Here is a 17,169-nt window from a genome sequence, read left to right on the forward strand (position 1 = left end):
GGCAATATTTGAACTCAGGACCGACTGACTTTAAAATCAGATCATTTTATATTTTTCCTCACTCCCTGTCACTAGTAAGTTGGTACTAAGTTAAAAGGAGTGAGATATACTAAATTAACCTTGTACCATTTTGAATCTCTTATTGTCACCCAATCTGAATGTGTTTTTGATTGTAATGAACCTGAAATGGATCACAACAAATGGAAGTGGTCCATTATACTCAGCCTTATCCTAGAATAATGTTAAAATTATTTCTAATGTTGTAAATTGCCATTTATTATATTTTTTGCCTGAAATACTAAAGTGTTTGAGGAAACAGGTCTGTTGTGTGCTAATGGCATTTCTTCTTTGCTATCAGTCATTCAACAAGCATTTATTAAATATTTACTATGTGTCAGCCCCTGTAGTAAGCTCTGGATAGCCAGACTATTCCACCAGTTTTAAAAGAAAGGGAGAAAGGCCTTCATCACTTTGGGTGGACTCCCTGCAAATAACTTATAGGAGGACATAATCAGTAAAGATGGTTAGCCTTAGTCCAGCTGACAAAATCATTTAGAAATCAATAGTACATTTTTAGAAAAAAAAAACTTGTTTTAAATGAAAATAACTTTTTTTACTAATCTAACAAAGCAGGGAAACTGCAGAAAGTAGTCACAGCTAAATTGCTTGGAAAAATAGTGTAGCTTATTTGCCAGAAAATTTAACATTGCAATCTATATTTTCCCCTGCTTAGTTAATCACAATTTTCAAAATAGAAATGGTGCATGATATCATATACTTCAGTTATCCTAGTCCATGTTTTTCCCATAGATTCTGTAAAAGGTGTCTACCAACACTGTATTAAACACTACCTTGCTGTTTGTATTTTTATATTTTGTAGGCAGTTGTCAGCCTACCAATATGTTACTTCTTATCATGGGTATATGGCCAGCCCAGCTGCTTTTCCAGTCATGTATTCCTTTATGCCTTGTCTTTGGCATAAGAAAATACATGGCAGTTCATTTATCTTTAATGTGTATCTTGCTTTTCTAGGCTGAACCTGACTCACAAAGTTCTCTAGTAGTTTAGTTTTAAAATTGTAACAAAATGAGACAATCATAGGTCATTCACCTGTTAACAAAACAAGATTTACCTTGCCAAAGCTGAAGCTTAATCAATAAGTATAGGCATTGAGAACCTCTTAAATTGTTTCCAGTATGTGACACTCACTTGCCTGAGTTGTCCATCCATTGCAATACACCAGCCAAGCATCAGAGAAATATGCTGGAGCTCCCTAGGGCTGTTTTGTACTTGGGTGATTGAGCTGTCATTTCAAAAGATTGATTCTTTAGTTCCCTGAGACAACCAAGTCTTGATGAGAGTCTTACTGCTCTTTGAGGAAAACAAAAATTTAAAAACTATACTAGCTTTGATATGTACAGAAGTTAGGATATTGCTTATGCCACACTTTCCATTGATCTTTAGGTCATCACATAGCTTCTTTTTGCACAGAAAATCTATAGGCGATTCCTAGGGAATAATGCTCTAATTTCTATCTGGAGATACTTCAATATTTCACTTTATCCATGACCTAATCGACATGGATGCTCCCTCCAATGATTCAGATCACATCATCCATGTCTTCAAATCCTCTTATCTACAAGAGTTGACTTCCTGTAAATTCACTGCAGCATATATGCTTTCCAATAGCTATATTTCTCCCTCTTGATCTCTTAATCATAACAGTCCCTATCCATCAGTTATCTCACTGTTGTGACCAGCCCATTTTTTTCCTAGTCATATTTTTTATTGTTCTTCTGAACAATAACATTTGAATTTCTTGTATTCTACTTTTACCTTTCGTGAGCTACATATGTGAATATTCATATGTATTGTTCTAATATTTTTACGTTTACATTTTTGTGATATCAGAGAGTAACTCTTACAATTAACCCAGCTTTCAAATTTATTTGCAAAGTGGGATAAAAAAAACAATGCTATTTTTAAAAGAGGTGAAATAAATTTTGAAGTAAAACTTTGTATTCAGGATATTTTCATGAGAAAAGTTGTTTATAACTCAAATTGCTTCTTTATCTACTCCACTAAGAAACAAAGATCTAAAAATGTCCAAACTATTTATAATCAGCATCCTATTTTGTAAATAAGCTAGTGATCTCAATATGGTTTGTTGAAGAATCAGTGTTAAGCCAGCAACCTATTCAGGATTGGGTGACATTAAAGTAGTATCTGCAGGATGAGATAATAATGTGTTACTTAATACTCAGTAAAAAAAATGCTGATTTTTCCAGAAGGCCTATGGAGAATTCCTATTATAAAAGGAATACATCTTCTAAAGAAGCAAACAGATGATCTGGATTAGATGGATGAAGTGGACTTTATACCTGTAAGATTCATGAGCCTGTGACAACTTCTTGACAGTTGTAACAACACCTATGTATAGTGCATTCCTATAGGAAAGACAATGTGCTTTTGGGCTCTTGTGCATATCTGGTTGACCACGATACTCTTATTATTCTATTGATTAACATAATGTGTTATATATCCTACTGATGAAAAAAATAGTTCTTTCTTCTTTCAAAAACCTCAGGTTCATTACATCACCACGATTTTTGTGTCACATAGCAAATAATGAGCTTCGAATCCTTATTTGGACTTATTATTACCAAAGTCTCCAATAGATCAGAGTCAAATATTATTTTCTACTTTTTTCCAATAGGCAAATTGATGGGGGACATAGGTAGCCAGGGAGTTTTGCTAATTTTCTAGAACACAATTTAGTACAATTTTTCCCCATGGTGGAGAGAGCTCAATTTTACAGAATCTTGGAGTTTATTAATTTTAATATTATTTTTCCTCAAGTTATTTCCAGGGTCATTTGTTTTTAAAAAAAAGCTCACTTGATCTTCTAATTTTTGAGTTGTTTAATGAACTCGAGTCCTGTTGCCTCTCTTCTATTTTCATGTTGTCCATTACTTGGTTAAAGTTTTCTACTTTCTCTTCTAAGCTGTTTTTTGCTCGAATTTTTCCCCTCAAAATCCTATCACTTAGTCAGTTAGCATTTATTAAGCATCTACATGCCAAGAACTATGCTAAGTACTGGGCAAATGAAAAAAAAATGTGCGAGGGTTAGTCTCTGATCTCAAGAATGTCAGAATCTACTGTGGAGTACAACATGCTAACAGTTTTTTGCACACATGCTATTTACAGGATGAATTGGGGGTGGTCTCAAAGGGAAGGCACTAATGTTAAAGAGGACTGGAAAATGCTTCTGGCAGATGGTGGGACTTTATTTGGGAGTTTAGCTGGAAAGAGCCTGGAAAGCCAGGAAACGGAGATGAAGATAGCCAGTGAAAACTTTCTGGTTTGGATAATGTATATGGAAGGGAGCAAGATATAATGGGCATGGGAAAGTAATGAAGGATGTTTTTGTTCTTCATTTAGTTCAAAGAAAGACAATGAGATCATGGTTGATGTCCAGACTTGTGTGTGAATTGGGTTTAAGTGAAGCAAAGTCACACAAACTTTTCAGTCTCACTTTCTCTAGTCATCAAGGCAAGACAAAAGTCACAATGACTGGTGATAGCCCTGAATGCAGTGGATGACCTTGTTGTTTTCAGTGTCTCACCAGGTTCTTTGTGTTCCACAGAGCTTGCTTCATCTGCTTCATGGCCATTGGAACACATTGTTCTCATCCACTCATTCCACCAGGAGTCTTTACAAGCTTGGGGTAGATCCACTAGTGGGTTTGAAAATTGTCCGTTACCCTCAATCTGGGTCTACTGAGGGGGTTTTACTGGTGTGTGACAACTGTGCATACCACAGCTTTTGGGAGTCATACCTGGCAGTTGGGCAAAAGTTGGACACCAAAAGTGGATGAGCAGCCCTGAAAAGACTTGAAAACCCCTCACAACTGAGATACTAATCCTCCCTGAACAACATACAAACCCCATAAAGAATATTAGAAGGTAAACAGAAAATTTTATATATGATCCTATAGATAATCATGGTGTGTGTGATATGATTACACCTACACTAAATTTTTAAGGAATATTAATTTGTCAGTTGAGTAGGAAATATATTGGAGTGAGCAGAGATTTGAGGCAGAGATCAAATAGCAGGCTATTATAATACTCCAAGTATATGGTGAAGCTGTACTAGAATGGTTGCAATGTCAGAGGAGAGAAAGGGCTAAATACAAAAGATATTACAAAGGTAGAAATCATAAAACTTGGCCATTGATTGGTGAGAGGGGGTGAGAGAGAATGAGGAGTTGAGGATGACATCTAGGTTGCAAGCCTGGATCACTGGGAGGATGGTCGTATCCTCAAGAGTAATAGAGAATTGCAACATGACTAATGTGAAAATGTGCTAAATAGGAATGTATGTGTAGAGTCCATATTAAATTGCAAGTCATCTTGGGGAGGGAGGAGAAAATTTAAAACTTATGGAATTGAATGTTGAAAACTAAAAATAAACAATTTAATAAATTGGAGAAAAAAAAGATTAATAGATAATTTAGAAAGAAAAGAGGGTTCCTAGAATGGGGTAATGAATTACTTTTGGATATGTTGAGTTTAAATACCTATGGAATCTAATTGCTCAGAATTTGTGTACCATAGCCTCAGGTGAAGCCAAAGGTTTTTCTTTATTCATTTGTTTATTTTACCTAAGAGGCCTTATTAGATGAACACTTGGCAAAATTCTGGTGGTGCCATCCTTAAACACTTAGAAGTGGTTAGTGCCTTAGTAATATCTTCTAATACCTCAAGGGCCTGTTAAAATCAGGGTCTCATGGACTCAAGCTATTCATTTTCTTTTCCTCTGAACAAAACTCATTTGACCTGGTGACTGCTGATGAGTATTATGCAAGGTTTTTAACAATGGAAAAGAAAGGATATTAAAAGTGTAAGTGAAATGACAGAGGCAACATAATTATATATAAAAAATTGATATTGACACAGAAGACCCAAGTTCCTTACTTTCAGCTGACTTGATTTCCTTGAAGGAGTAGGGCTTGATGACTTAAGAGATTCAAAAGGACAGATAATTTCAAGCTTTGTGGGACTACCTATTCACTAAAACTGTCCCAGAATGGAACGGACTGCTTTGGGAAGTACAGGTTCTTTCATCATGGAAGATTTTCAAGGAGAGACCCAGTAACTATTCATGAAAACATATATGGGTTTCTTGATCAGGGAGGGGTAGACAAGTTGTTTTTTGAGATACTTTCTGACTGCGTGTCTATGATTCAATCAAATAACAGAGAAATGAAGTAGTGAGTTTGTAAACTTGAAAAAGAAAGATAGGAAAGGTATTAGGGATAAGAAACATGTTACTTAGGGGTCAGGGACATTAATCATCTCTGACATAGACATTGTAGAAGAAGATTCCTTCTAACACGAAAGGGACAGATACCTTTTAGGAGACGTCTATATCTCCAGTTTATTTGTTGTCCTCCTCAATGATCTGAGAACACCTCTATCAGAGCCTAATGAGTTGTCACTAACTCTCCTCAGTAGTACTCAGGTAACTTACCTTTTTAAAATTTTTTTAGCAATTGGGGTTAAGTAACTTGCTCAAGGTTACACAGCCAGGTGTTTCTGGGTGGGTGCTAAGTGTCTGAGCCCAGATTTGATCCCCACGTCATCTCAACACTGGGGCCGGTGCTCTTACTAGCTGTGCTACCTGGCCACCCCTTCAGGTAACTTATTTTAAAGAATGAACAGACTTATTTATAGCTTAAGGAAAATTTAGAAATTCCTATCAGGGATGCTAGAATGTAACAATATTCAGAAGTGAACAACCATCCTTAAGGGGTGGATACTTATTATCCCAACTGTTAGGGATTACCTCTACAATTGCTCCTGTTTTTTTTCTTTCTTTTTTAAATTATTTTTTAGCTTACATCATTCATTTTTTTCACAGGATTTTGACTTATAAATTTTCTCCCCATTTTTCGCCTACCCACCACCCCAAAACAATGATGCCACTGAATATCGCCTCCCTCAATTTGCTCTCTCCCATATCTTTCCCTGTACCCCCCTCTGACTTTTCAGTAGGGCATGGTAGATCTCTATCCTCAGGGCCTGTATATCTTATTTCCCATGTACATGTAAAATAATAATAATGTACATATACATATATTTTAAACATTCTATTTTAAACCTTTGAATTACAGATTCTTTCCCTTCATCCCTTGTCACCCACCCTTACTGGGAAGAGAAGCAGTTCAAAATACATTGTATATGTGAAGCTATGCAAAACATTTCCACAGTGGATATATTGTAAAAGACTGAATATATTTCCCTCCCTCCTATCCCACCTGCCCTTGTTCTATTCTCTGCTTTGATCCTGTCCCTTTTCAAAAGTGGGTGCTTCCAAATTCCCTTCCCTACAGCTGTCCTCCCTTCCATCATCCCCCCTGTCATCCCTTTCCCCCCTACTCTACTGTACGGTGAGATACCTTATTTAGTGTGTATTCATTCAAAGAGAATTAGGTTTTGCCTTTTTGCCTTCCTGTTCTTCCCCTCCATTGTATGTTTTCCCTTGTTTCTTTTGTATGAAAGAGTATACCCCATTATGTCTTTCCCCATCTCCTCTCATTGTATTCCCCTCTTATCTCTTAATTTCACCTTTTAAGTATCATCCCTTCCTATTCAATTGTTTCTGAGCCCTCTATGTATACCTGTACATATACGTATATATATATTTATACACACACATACATACACAAACTCACATATATATTCATACTCCCATATGCCCTTGTATATAGACATATATATGCATTTATACATATACACACACAAACATACACACACACACATACACACACATTTCTATTCCCTTCAACTATTTTCATACTGAGAAAAGTTTCATGAGTTACAATTATCATTTTTCCATGTAGGAATGTAAAGAGTTCAACTTTGGTAAGTTCCTCATGATTTCTTTTCCCTGTTTACCTTGTCATACTTCTCTTGCTTCTTGTATCTGGATATCAAATTTCCTATTCAACTCTAGTTTTTCATCATGAATGCTTGAAAATCTTCTATTCCATTGAATGAGCATATGTTCCCCTGAAACATGATACTCAGTTTTGCTGGATAGGTGATGATTCTTGGTTTTAATCCCAGCTCCTTTGACTTGTAAACTATTATATTCCAAGCCCTTTGATCCTTCAGTGTAGAAGCTTCTAGATCCTGTGTTATACTGATTGTGCTTCCAAAGTAGTAAAATCTTTTCTTCCTGGCTGCTTGTAATATTTTCTCCTTGATCTGGGAATTCTGGAACGTGGATATAATATTCCTAGGAGTTTACTTTTTGGAATCTTTTTCAGGAGGTGAACAGTGGATACTTTCCACCTATATTTTGCCAACTGTTTCTAAAATATCAGGGCAATTTTACTTGATAATTTCTTTTTCTTTTTCCAAATCAAATGTTTTATTAATTTGTAGTTTACATCATTCATTTCCACCAGATTTTGATTTAAAAATTTTCTCTCCGTTTTTCCCCTACCCACCATGCTAAAATAGCTATCCTATTGGATATCCACACCTCCAATCTACTCTCTCCCATATCTTCTCCCATACCTTCTTCATCTTTCCAGTAGGGGATGGTGGATTTCTATGCCCCAGTCCTGTATATCTTATTTCCCAGGTACCTGTAAAAATATTAATAATAGTATATATTTATATATTTTAAACATTTTATTTTAAAACTTTGAATTCCAGATTTATTCCCTTCATCCCTTATCACCCAACCTTACTGGGAAGATAAGCAATTCAGTATAGGTTGTACATGTGTAGCTATGCAAAACATTTCCATAGTGGATATACTGTAAAAGACTGACTATATTTCCCTCCCCCCTGTCCCACCTCCCACTTGTTCTATTCTCTACTTTGATCCTGTCTCTTTTCAAAAGTGGGTTATTCCTACTTCCCTCTCCCCCAGTCTGTCCTCCCTTCCTTCATCCCCCTTCTCATTCCCTTCTCTCCTACTATCCTGTAGGGTGAGATACATTATTAAGAGTGTATGTCATTCCCTCCCTAAGCCAAATACAATGATAGTAATTTTGACCCATTCCCTTTTGCCTTCTTGTTCTTCCCCTCCATTGTAACCATTTTCTCTTGCCTCTTCTATATGAAAGAGTATACCCCATTCTGTCTTTCCCCATCTCCTCTCATTGTATTCCTCTCTCATCTCTTAATTTCACCTTTTAAGTGTCTTCCCTTCCTATTCAATTGGTCCTGTGCCCTCTATGTATACCTGTACACATATATACACACATTCACATATATGTTCATATGCCCATATACTCTCCTATATATATACACACACACACACATATATATATATACACACACACATACATACATACACACATATATACTTCTATTCGCTTCAACTATTTTCATATGGAGAAAAGTTTCATCAGTTACAATTATCATTTTTCCATGTAGGAATGTAAATATTTCAACTTTGATAAGTTCCTTATGATTTCTTTTCCCTGTTTACCTTCTCATGCTTCTCTTGCTTCTTGTAAGTGAATGTCAAATTTTCTATTCAACTCTGGTTGTTTCATCAAGAACGTTTGAAAGTTCCCTATTCCACTAAATGACCATATTTTTCCCTGAAACGATACTCAGTTTTACTGGGCAGGTTATTCTTGGCTTTAATCCCAGCTCCTTTGGCCTCTGGGATATCATATTCCAAGCCCTTAAATCCCTCAGTATTGAAGCTGCCAGATCCTGTGTTATCCTGATTGTGTTTTTGCAATATTTAAATTATTTCTTCCTGGCTGCTTGCAATATTCTCTCCTTGATCTGGGAATTTTGGAACCTGGCTATAATATTCCTAGGAGTTTTCTTTATTGTATCTTTTTCAGGAGGTGATCTGTGGATTCTTTCAACCTCTATTTTTCCCTGTGGTTCTAAAACACTGGGACAGATATTATTGAGAATTTCTTGAAGCATTATTTTGAGGTTCTTCTTTTGATCGTGGTTTTCAGTAGTCCAATAATTTTTAGATTATCTCTCCTAGATGCATTTTTTAGTTCAGTGGTTTTTCCAATGAGATATTTCACATTGCCTTCTATTTTTTTTTCATTTGTTTGGATCTGTGGAATAGTATCTTGATTTCTCATAAAGTCACTAGCTTCCATTTGCTCCAATATAATTTTGAAGGAATGATTCTCTTCAATGAGCTTTTGAGATTCTCTTTCAATCTGGAAAATTTGACTTTTTAAGGCATTCTTCTCCTCATTCATTGCCTTTTAGGGCTTATTTTGCCTTTTGAGTTAGTCTAATTTTTAAAGTGTTATTTTCTTCAGTTAGGTTGTTGACTTTAGTTTCATAATTTTCTTGCATCTTTCTCATTTCTCTTCCCAATTTTTCCTCCACTACTCTTATTTGCTTTTCAAAATCCTTCTTAAGCTCCTCTATGGCCTGCAAGCAGTGTATTCTTTTGATGGAAGCTTTTGGTGCAGTAGTTCTGACTTTGCTGTCTTCCACCTGTTCTATACCCTGGTCCTTTTTGTCCATAAAAAAGAAATCCAAAGTTGTAATGCTGCACTTGCTTTGCTTCCTTTGTTTGCTCATGTTGCCACTCACTTGCTTGACTATTGAGCTTTTTCCCTCAGTAGATTTCTTCTACTAGAGAGGGGAGCTTTGTCCCAATTGCTGGGGTTTTCTTAGCTGCTGGAACTATTAGTTGGCTGCCCTCTCTGAAGCCTCCAAAACCTCTGGCACACTGGTCACACACTCCAGCACGTCCACCAGACAGTGATCCAGATCCAAACAAGTTAAAGTGAGAGTGATTACCCCTCAGATTGGTCTCTTGGTCCCCCTACAATCTGTAGACCTGGAGCTCTGAAGCAGCCATGTGGCAATGGGTGGACAGTTGCCATGCCTCAGCCTTTTTTCACCCTGGTGACAATTTCCGTAATGAACTCCTCAACTCACAGGACCCAAAGTCCATACTGCACTGACCTCTCACTATGTCTTTAGGATCTATTGGTTGATAATTCTGGAAACCACCATAGCTGCTGGTGATTTGAAATCCCTCCAGTGTTGGCTGGTTGTGGTTGCCCTGATGCTAAAACCTGGGGCTTGTTTGGGGCTGGGTTGGCTCCCAGAGTGCTCAGCTGGGCCCTTTTTGCTGGCTGTCAGACTGTCTTTAGTGGGAGGTTAGCTTCTCTCTGTCATTTTTTGGGCTCTATAGCTCCAAAGTTTGTTTAGAGTCATTTTTTCACATGAATTCGAGGAGGTGGGAGTGAGGGAGTCCTGTTTCTACTCCCCCATCTTGAGTCTGCCCCCCCTGTTGTTTTTCCTAGAGATTTTCCCAAGGTTTCTGCTCCTCTCCAGGATTCCTTTGGACAACTATACAGAAAGCTCATAGTTCTCTAGCAAATGACTAGTTTTCAGCTGCCTTCACTCCTGTATCCTCTTGATTTTTTTTTTTTACATTTTTATGCTAAACACCTACCTCAGTTTTTCCTGCTACAACTACTTTGGAACTTTTCTTCTCTGCTCTGCCACTGGTTCCTCATTCTACTTGCTCCCAGGATGACTGTCCTAGAGCTCCTTTGTCAGGAACAGGGGTTCAAGATCTTCTTTCCTTCTTTCTAGTGTCTATTTAAATGGAGTGCTCACAAGAATTCTACATTCAGTCTTCTTTGTGCCTTCAAGTTTCAACAATACTGATAGTGTCAGTATTAGCCAGGTAAAACCCTTTCCTGAGCACTCCCCTGTCTTAATTGCCTCCATGGCACTGAGGAACTAATCTATTCCCTGCAGGCTACTCTAATCTTTTCACAGGCAGGGAAAGGCAACCTATTCTAAGCACTTTTCCTCCACTTCTTAGAAAATTATGGGGAATGAGTTAAAACAACAACAAAAGACCCCCTTTCTTCCCTGTGGAGACTAAAATGCTGCAGTATCCACTCCACTCAGCGCAGCAAAAACAGCGCTCTTGATTGTTATATGATAGAACACAACTGATCTGCCCTATTGAGATAACTTTTGTAGATTTCCAAACACACAAATACATACATAGAGTTGTAAACCAAATTCATTATAGACATTGTTTTCAAACTGTTTTAACACATTAGAAAAGAAATAAAAGAAAATTAAATACAATATTTCTAGAAGTTATTTATGGCTGCTGCTTGCAGAAGCCGGGGAGAGGTCAGTGATGTTCCAGCCCCAGCACGTGATCCGGGCACTGGTCCTTCAGTGACTTGGTCCGCCTGGCCGCTAGACTATCCATCTGTCAGTGGGTGCGGTCATGGAGGAGGTGGCCAGGCAGGTGCTGCTGGTTCGGACCTCAATATCCTCTCACAGCACCTCATATACATGAAGGTGCTTGTACAGGTGGGATATGAGCCTCTTCCAACTTTGGGAAGAAATATTTTTAGGCTGCAAGTCTGCCAACTCCCTGGCCTCTTGTTATGCTCAATATATTATCAACATCGATGGAAAAAGTGGGCTTTTTAAAGGCTTAACTCTCAGATTGTGTTCTGGAGCCATTGGGACTGTGGTCCACAGTAAAGTTTTGCAGGAGTTAAAACAAGGACCTCCACCTCCTTCAAAAAATGATGGTTCATTAAGCTTTGACAGGGTTATCAAGGAGAAGACCCGTGAGATGATGGCACATTCTGCTACATTCTACACTTGTCACACATCCCTTCCATGTGATTACTCTGAGGTCTAAGGTACAATTCATGGGCAGAGAGATCAAATTCTGAGGACTGTGTGACTCCATAGTAACCATTTATCAAGAGGAGGGCTTCCTAAGGATTCTGCCTTATTCCTAGCTTCTTGGGGTACATGATTTCCTTGTGGCTCGAAATTCATTGGCCTACCTCCTCAATATGTATGCACTGGAGGATGAGGTTTCCACCGTGAATGAAATGAAGAGTTATTCTCAGGCTGTCAATGAATTCTTTGCCAGCATGCTGATCTATCCCTTTGTGCTTAACTCCAACCTGATGGCTGTAAACAATTGTGGGCTTGCTGGTGGATGCTCTCCTTATGCTCCCATTTACTCTTTTGTGGTTAGAGTGATGGAGCATGCTGCCAACAGAGGAATCTTGAGTCATGGAAATAGATTATTTTTTTTTCCAGAAGGTCCCCTTTGGGAAGACTTGTTATGACCTGAGGATGTTAATTTGAAGATGTGCGACAGGTGCAATGACATTTCTGTAGTCCTGGATACACAGATTTTTGGAATAGAATGTTGACTTCTATATAGTATGGTGCCCCTTTTACAAAAAAAAAATAATAATTTAGTCTTGAGGAAATGGGAAATAAAAGAAATTATTTACCTTTCCTTCTGGGGGTCACTTCCTACAATCCTCTTCTATTGCTTCATAATTCTGTCTGGCTTGTTCCCTGAATTCATCATTAGCATTCAAACATATTCCTGCTCTAAAATCATCAATTGAATTTAATTCAAACAGTTATCAAGTGTCTAATATGTGCAAGGTGCTCTAATAGACACTAAAGATGAAAAGATGACACAACTCCAGGTCTGAAAAGAATTTATAGAACTTATAAATTAAGGAGCAGTCAAAACAGATGTCAAGCACAAGTCTAGTCATAGGACAAAGAATAGATTCAATATGTGAGAGAGCACTTACACCTGGGAGGACTGAGGCTTTTGTGGAGGAGGTGGTATCTTAGGAAGAAGTGCAACGGGTAAGAAATATTGAAGGAGGCAATTTCAAGAATGAGAAACAAAGGCAAAGAGACAGAAACATTGTATAATAAAATTTCAAAGGCAAAAAAGACCACTTTTACCTGGAATGGAAAGTGCTAATGGATAATTTTTGTGCTTGAGACATTTAAGTCATGTCCAGCTTTTCATGACCCCATTTGGCATTTTCTTGGAAATTGGAAAGGAATTTTGTTATTTCTGAAAAGAGTGGGAAATTGTAAAACTAAAGAGACTTCCTACCCCAACAACTGTTCTAAGGATGATTCTTAGTTTCCTAGTGAGAGATGCTCCTAACTACATCTTAAGGGCTCACATTAAAAAAAACAACTTAACTATATTTAGAATAAAATCATTTATAAACTTCTATGAAGAAAGGTAACAAGAAGAGCCCTTTCATTAAAAAAAATAATTGAGGTGAAAATAAGTATGTGAAAAATTGTACCTGCACTCCAAATAAAACAAATTATTGCAAGAACATTCTTAAGTGGAATGGGCAGGAAGGTATGTAATACTCTAAGGAATGGATTTGTTAGAGTTTCTTTATTGACCTCTTTTCATCATCCACTATAATGGACTCACCACATTTGGAATCCAGTACCTAAATTATTTTTGTAATATATGAACAAGTAGACATGATACTTAAGACAATACATTCAGGAAGAAGAATTGACCCAGGTTAAGAGGCCACAGAAAAATCCATAACTACTGACCTATATACCAACTCAACTTTATAAAAATGTTGTGTGAGTGATCTAGGTAAGTATAGAAATTATTCTGGCTAAAAAAGTGCTTCTCTTTTGAGGTGGCAGTGGTACATTAATGGGTAATTATTTAATTAGATTTTTCTTTTGTTCTTTGTATATTGAAATGTTTATGTTTGCTGATAATTAAATTTATAATATAAAAACTTAAATACTAAAATGCACATATTTACAAGGAAAAATTGATGTAAATGTCATTTTTATGTATTTATGTATGTATATATAGACATAAACATATATGTGCATATGTATACACACAGGCATATTTTTAAACATGTAAGTAAACATAACTCACAGTGGATATAATGTTTTATAAAATAAAATCTCTGTTTTAGGCAAAGTCTCTTCACTTTCCCAAGAAAAATACTATACAACATTTACCAACTTTCCTCATAACATTTTATCCAACAAAAATATTCTTTCTTCTATATGTAACAAAATCCTACTATCTCTTATTAATTGGTTTGTTTATGCAAAGCCAAGATGGTGGAGTGATAGGAAATAATAAAGTAGTATCCTTTCTTCTTAAAATTTATTTTATTTTAGTTTAGGGAATGCATTTCCATAACAAACTACAATAAAAAAATGATTGCACATGAAACTGCAAATCTATTGTGTACATCTTCCCATTCCCTTTAAATATATAAGGTTATCATGCAAATTTATTTTTTTTCTTTCCTCTCCCCAGCCAAGAGATGACTACCATTAGACATAAACATGCATGAGTGTATGCATGCAAAATCATTCTTTACATACCTATATTTATCAGTTCTTTCTTTCGATGCAGACAGTATCTTTCTTCATAAGTTCTAGGCAGTTAATCTAGGTATTTATAATAATCAAAATGACTTAGTCACTTAAAATTATTCTTAAAACAATATTGCTGTTACTATGCACAATGTTCTCTTGGTTCTGCTCATATCACTCTTCATAATTTTGCTCTATCCATGTTTTTCTAAGATTATTCAGCTCATTATTTCTTAGACAGTATCCCTTCATAATCATATCCCACAACTTATTTATAATTCTCCAATTGATGAGTATCCCTGCAATTTTCAACTTTTTTCCACCACAAAGGGAGCTGCTATAAATATTTTAGAATACATGAGGTTCTTTTGCTTTTTCCTTAATCATCTTTGGAAACAGACTTAGTAATGTATTTCTCAGTCAAAGGGTATAGGCAGTTTAATAACTCTTTGGGCATAATTCAAAATTATTCTCCAAAATGCTTAGATTAGTTCACAATTTCACAAACGAGGAATTTGTGTCCTAGTTTTTCAACATCCTCTCCAGTATTTGTTGCTTTCCCCTTCAATCATTTTAGTCATTTCAATAGGCTCTTTTAATTTGTATTTCTTTAATCAATAATGATGTAGAACATTTTTTCATATGACCATAAATTATTCTGAATTGTTCATTGAAAAACTGCCTATTTATATTTTTTGGCCATTTTACATTTGGGGAATGACTTGTATTCTTATAGATTTGATAATTCTTTATAAATTCAAAATATAAAATTATTTATCTGAGAAACCACTTATTAAAAAATTTCCCCAATTTTCTATTTTTTCTTCTGATCTTGGCTACATTTGTTTTATTTGTATAACCCCTTTTTCATTTAATATAATGAAATTGTTTATTTTACACCTCACTCTGCTCCCTATCTCTTGTATATTAATAAATTGTTCTGTCTTTAAGTGTGATAAATAATAAGTTGCATGTCCTTCAAATTTTCTTCTATTTCTCTTTATATCTAAGTCATATATCCATTTTGATCTTATCTTGGCAATTGCTGTAAGTTATTGCTAAATTCCCAAGTTAGGCCAGACTGCTTTCCAGTTTTCCTGCAAAATTTTTCCAAACAATGAATTTTTCTACCAAAATCTTAAGTCTTTACAGTTTTCAAATATAAGGCTATTGCATTTATTTGTTGCTGTATATTGCATGTCTGCTCTGTTCCATTGATCATCTTTCTATTTCTTAGCTATAACTAGATGATTTTATAATTACTGCCTTATAGTGTAGCTTAAGCTATTGTACAGCTAAGCCTCATTCTTTAACATTTTTAATTAATTCCTTTGATATTCTTGACTTTTTCTTCTTCCAAATAAATTATGTAATTTTTTTCTAATTCAGTGAAATAAAGTTTTGGCAACTAAATTGGGCTGGCATTGAATACATAAATCATTTCAGGTTAAATTGCCATTTTTATTATATTGGTTCTGCCTATCCATGAACAATTGATATTTCTCCAATTATTTAAATCTGATTTTATTTGTGTAAATTTTTAAATGGTTTATTTTATATAGTTCTTGAGTTTGCTTTATTGTGCTCCCAGATACTTTATATTGTCCAGAGTTATTGTAAATGGGATATCTCTTACTATCTCTTATTTTAGGCTTTTGTTTCCCCCTGTATGATATACAGGAATGCTGATGCAGTATGTGGATTTACTTCATATCTTACTACTTTGCTAAAATTTTTAATTGTTTCAGATAACTTTTCAGATGAGTGTTTGATATTTTCCAAGTATATCAACATATCAACTGCAAAAAGAGATAGTTTTATTACCTCAGTTGCTATTCTTATTCCTTCCATTTCCTTTTCTTCTCTTTTTATGTTCTAATGGTTTTTAAAAAATTAATTTATTTTTAGTTTTCAACATTCATTTACACAAGATTTTGAGTTCCATTTTTTCTCCCCATCTCTCCCCTACTCCAAACCAAAATGGCATGCATTCTGATTACCCATTCTCCCAATATGCCCTTCCTTCTATCATACCCCCACTCTTAATCTCCTTCCCCCTTATTTTCTTGTAGGGCAAGACAGATTTCCCTACACTATTGCCTGTATATCTTATTTCCTGGTTGCATGTAAACACACTTTTTCACTTTTGTTTTTTTTTAAACTTTGAGTTACAAATTCTCTCCCTTCTTCCCTCCCCAGCCACCATCATTGAGAAAGAAAGCAAATCAACACAGGTTATACATATGTAGTTATGTAAAACATTTTCATTATAGTCTTGTGAAAGACTAAGTATATTTTTCCCTCCATCCTATCCTGCCCCCCAGTTATTCTATTTTCTCCTTTGACCCTGTCCCTTTTCATAAGTGTTTCCTTCTGCTAGCCACTCTCCCAGTCTGCCCTATCTTCTATTATCAATGCCCCCCTTGCCTGTATATCTTATTACCCAGTTGCATGTAAAAAACAATTTTTAAAATTTGTTTTTAAAACTTTGAGTTACAAAATCTCTCCCTTCTTCCCTCCCCAGCCAACCTTATTGAGAAGGCAAGAATTTCAACATAGGTTTTGCATGTGCAGTTATGAAAAACACTTCCATAATAGTCTGGTTGTGAAAGACTAACTATACTTCCCTATATCCCATCCTTACTTTCTTGTAGAGTAAGATACCCAATTGAGTGTGGAAGTTATTCCTTCATTAATCCAAATCCTATGAGACTTAGGGTCTCTCATTCCCTCTCACCTCCTCCCTCTTCCCCTCCATTGCAAAACCTTTTTCTTGCCTCTTTTATGTGAGATAATTTACTCCATTCTATCTCTCCCTTTCTCCTCTTAATATATTCCTCCTTCAACCCTTATTTTTACATTTTAGATATCATCCCTTCATATTCAACTCACCCTGTGCCATCTATCTATCTATCTATCTATCTATCTATCTATCTATCTATCTATC

General features: G+C 35.9%; 1 pseudogene; it reads left to right on the forward strand.

The window, feature by feature from the left end:
• Positions 1–11,283: 11,283 nt before the first annotated feature.
• Positions 11,284–12,282, forward strand: LOC138160961 (mitochondrial carrier homolog 2-like; annotated as a pseudogene).
• The last annotated feature ends 4,887 nt before the right edge of the window (positions 12,283–17,169 follow it).

This window comes from Petaurus breviceps, unplaced genomic scaffold (genome assembly GCF_028583685.1).
Source record: "Petaurus breviceps papuanus isolate PSGF00001 unplaced genomic scaffold, PetGlider_PUasm1.0 183, whole genome shotgun sequence".
Lineage (NCBI taxonomy): Eukaryota > Metazoa > Chordata > Mammalia > Diprotodontia > Petauridae > Petaurus > Petaurus breviceps.